The following is a 4,689-nucleotide window of genomic DNA, read 5'->3' as shown; positions in this document are numbered from 1 at the left end:
GGCCGCCCCTTCCCAGCACCTTCCGGCTCACGATTCGTGGCTCCAGCCCTACCAAGGGTCCCGGCGCGCGTGGGCCGGCCAGACCAGCGGCCCTGAACCGTTTCGGGGTCTCGGACCAGACTTCTGTGGGGATCTCATGCACCATAGTCCCTCACCTAGAAAAACGCACTCGCGCCGCGCACACGATGCCCCACCAGCACCAACTCCGCGCCTAGTCGGACCTGCGCGGAAGAGGTGCGCAGCGGCGCGCACCTCGTGACGGAGCGTGACTTCCAGCGCCGTCCTCAGGCTGCAAAAGGTCGGGCGGGTAGGAGCCATTTCCCATGATCCCTTCATTTGCATATGCAATGTAAGAAGGTTAGGTAGACAATTAGATGTAATTTGGACATAACCAAAAAGATACAGTCACAGTTGGTATTAAACAGAACTCCATAACTTCTCGAATGTTTTGGAATTAAGAAAGAGCACAATATGGTCACCATAACTGTAAGAGGTTTGACATTATGGGCTTTATATACCTGTTGACAAGCTGTGTGGTTTGTGCTCGCTTCGGCAGCACATATACTAAAATTGGAACGATACAGAGAAGATTAGCATGGCCCCTGCGCAAGGATGACACGCAAATTCGTGAAGCGTTCCATATTTTTGCCTAAGGTCCTATCTTACAAGGTAGGGTAAAAGCTCGGAGGGTAGTCAGATCCATCTGTTTGCGGTGCTTTTTCCAACTTGCAACTTGGGCCACTATATTCTCTCTTCTTGCCTCCCTCTGCTTCCCTTTGCACTAACTATCCTGAGTTACCTTATACTTAAGGAAATGGCCTTGCCAAAGTTGATCCATTTCAGGTGCAAATCATAACAGGACTTTTGTGCTATGATAAATATAAAGTGATATAAAACAGGAACTTGCAACCAGACTGACTCCTTATGCTGCCCCTGAATCTTAAAAAAAAAAATGCCCACTCCTTGTTGGGCATCTACCACGTGCCAGGGGCTTCACCAATATCTCATTTTAATATTTCTGACAGGCCTGCCCTATGGGTGTTACTGTCAGCATTTTACAGGAGACACTGAGAGAGGTAAAGTAGCCTGGGCTACATTATGTAACTAGGAAGTGGCTGAGGCAAGGCCTGAAATATTTAAAGAGACAGACCTGAAAAGGTGGGGTATCTACCCCCAGGTAATTCAGTTGCAAAAAGCACACTCCTAACCAGTAAAATTAGAAGAAGGGGAAAAAAGTCCAACAAAGTTCAGGTTTCCTGTGATGACTTTGTCAATTTTTTTTAATATAAATTTTTTTTTCTAGGAGAAAAGTGTTGGTGCTTAATCTTTGCTAGTACCTGAGCACCCACATAGTACTCCTGGAGGTCCCTGCAGCCTCCATTGGTGGCAGGGCTCCCAGGCTCTGTGCCACCGCAGTCAGGACTGGCAGTCAGAGGTGGAGCCCCAGCGCCCAACAGGGCAGCAGCGCTACTCTCCCCGTAGGCCCTTGGAGCTGCCACACCGCATTGGATCGGGCATTCATTTCTGTTCTCTTTAGTGGAGGTAAAATGATCTTTTCCAGGTAAAAGAGAATAGATGTATGTGGGACTTCTTGTGCCTCCTCCTGGGCTCATGGCCTCCAATGCATGGAGTTATAAGACAATCTGGTTTTCCTTTCTTCCCCCAAAGATGGCCATGGCTCTTCTTTGAGGCCACTAGGGCATTGGATGAATAGTTTTAAATGTCTTTACGACCAAAGTTGGTTGGCTCTCTCCTTCTAAAGAAACTCATCATTTTTGGCATGATGGTTGTCTCAGAGCAGAAATTAGGAATGACAGGCTTCTGGAAAAGCCAGAGACCTGGCTGACTCTCCTGGCTCTGCACAGTTCCATGAAGTAGGTACCCCTCCCCGCTCATGTTATAGATGAGGAAGCTGAGGCACAGAGAGATTCAACAACTTGCCCCATGTCACACAACTGGTCAGTGACAGAGAGGGGACTGAGACCTATACTATGTACCTTGATGGGTGCGAAGGTGCAGAGTGGGAGATAAGGATGTTTAGAATGAACAGAATGAACATGCAAGTCCATGCTGCCTTTGTTGGTGTTCTGAATTCAAGGGCAGAAGTCGAGATTTTGCAAAGGATGAAGGCTATACTATAGATCAGGGTAGCTGGGAATGAGTACACTGGTATGTGCCCGGTGACCTGGCAAAATGTGACAGTGAAGGAACACCCTCTTTGGGATGAGGTTGGAAGAAGAAGAAAGTTTTCCTATTCTAGGTTGATAATCCCTTACCTGACACCTCCCCCACCCCCAAACTGATCCTATTGATGAAGGACCTTCTGAGCAATAAAATTGTGTTTAATCAACCTTATGCAAATTAGCTTCTGTTGTCCAGAAGCACCGAGGGATTCCTTCCCTCAGACATTTCCAGCACTTAGATGAATGACGACGTTAGAACCCATTCATCTAGATAATGCTTGAGCACCTGTGATGCCCTGGGCCTTGTGCTGGAGGTCACGAGGAAGAGTAAGATGTGGCCTCTGTTGCGGGAGTACTTACAGTTCTATGGGAAATTGACACAAAAGCAAGGATAACTCAGGGAAATGAGCAACACCCTGTTAGCTTCATGAACCAAGTGCCATGGAGATTAGTCCCAGGAATCCAGGGGTCTTCCAGGGGTCTTTTGAGCAACCTACTGGTACTTGTTTCTCCCAGGGGAGTGAAAAATCAGGCAACCTGCTGCTATCTCCACCCACCTAGCCTCACTCAGTTTCTCACCCTGGATTTTCTGGAACTGGTGATGATAGTGACCACCTGTCGCACAGTGCTTCCCTATGAGGGGACCAAGTTTCTCTGCCGAAAAGAGAGAGAGAAAAAAACAACAACGAGAGAGAGAGAGAGAGAGAGAGAGAGAGAGAGAGAGAGAGAGAGAGATAAGGCACATGGTTTACTGATTCTTTACCCCCAGACATCGGACTCCAGAGCCACTGGTTGGGGTGCGGAACCAAACATCCAGAAAGAACAGCGGGGAGGACATTCTGTGCCCCCCAGCCCGCTCCCAATTCCCTAAACCCCACTTTTTCTCCCTGAAACAAAGTTCCTTAGTCTGGGGCCTTCGGACGCTGGATGTAATGCCTAAAATATGTCGCAAGGTGGCAACATTGTGGCGAGAAATAGAGCAAAAAATCCAGGGTTGTTTTTTTTCAAAACATATTTTCCCTATTAATGTTTCATTTAACTTAATTAGAATCTGGTAAACTAATTAAAGTAGCTACGAGCCCCGCAATCAGCAATAATTCGTATAATTATTGATAATTACATCCATACCAATCGTTTGGTTATTAACATTTGGGGGGGAACAAACCACTTCTGAAGGGACGCCGGAGCCCAGGAGGGCTTTTGCGACAGAGCTTTCTGGGTCGGATCCGCCTACACCTCCGATCCTCAGAGATTCCGGCCCAGATGGGGCGCCCTTGCAGTCAGGCCCCAGCCGCCTACGGCTTTTTTTTCTTCACTTCGTTTGGGAAATTCGGAAAGGAAAGGCGAAAAGGAGTGTTTGTTAGGCTCGACTGCGTGGGCCGCAGCCACTGACCTTCCTGCCCGGGTAGTCACTGTTTCCCATTTTACCAAGAAGGAAAGTGCGGTTGCGCCAAAGGGGAGAGGCGCGTGCACCCGCCCACAGCAGCGCTGCAGCCCCGCACCAGCTGCGCTCGCCCTGAGGGCGCGAGTCACTTCCTCTCCGGACCCCAGTTTCACTGTTGGTGCCGCGAAGCCTGATCTGGTCCGGCCCACCCCCAGGAAATGTTCCTGAAGGGTCCCTGCCGGGGGACCGTGCGTCTCAGGGCCGCTTCCCTCTGCGACGCCTCGCCATTTACCCGGCGCCCTCACCGCCACTCTCCCTCCTGTCCCCTTTATCTAGCCCTCGGAATAGGTGCCCTGGGGGCTGGCTTCCTGCCTTGACCGTGCGATGGGCCTCCCAGCCCGCGCCCCCTCCGGGGGTCTCCGATCGCGCCCCCCTAGTCGGCTCCGCTCCCGGCCTCTAGACGACTCGCCGTCAAACTTCCCGGCCATCTGCTCTCCAGGCGGCGTGGGACCGCACGCCGGCCTCCAGGGTCTCCGCTCCGGGTGCCCCAGGCCGCCCCAAGTTCGATGGGCAGCGAGAGCCTGGGTGTGTCGCGAGGGCGGGGTCGTAGGGCGCTGGTCCCCGCGGCGGACCGCTGCTGCCCAGCTCTGCGGGGCAGGGCCTGAATGTTATGCTACAGGGCCCTACACCAAGGCCTAGGAACGACCTGCTAGTCAGCCAAGGGCTGCGTGGTTCCCAATACTGAGCCCTCTCCCACTGCATTTATTTATTTTTAAATATATTTTTATTGATTTCAGAGAGGAAGGGAGAGGGAGAGAGAGAAACATCAATGATGAGAGAGAATCATTGATCAGCTGCCTCCTGCACGCCCCCTCACTGGGGATGGAGCCTGCAACCCGGGCATGTGCCCTTGACCGGAATGGAACCTGGGACCCTTCAGTCCTCAGGCCGTCGCTCTATCCACTGAGCCAAACCGGCTAGGGCTCCCCCTGTATTTACACTTTCCTCCTACCCCACGGCAAAAAGTGAGCAGCAGCTTCCATCCTTTCCCTATAGCCCCACCAGCAGGTTCGCTGTGGAAACTGAGGCCGACTGGAGGTCCCGGGCCAGGTGAGGCCTTAG

Source organism: Myotis brandtii, unplaced genomic scaffold (genome assembly GCF_000412655.1).
Source record: "Myotis brandtii unplaced genomic scaffold, ASM41265v1 scaffold160, whole genome shotgun sequence".
NCBI lineage: Eukaryota > Metazoa > Chordata > Mammalia > Chiroptera > Vespertilionidae > Myotis > Myotis brandtii.
Note: the sequence above shows the minus strand (reverse complement) of the source record.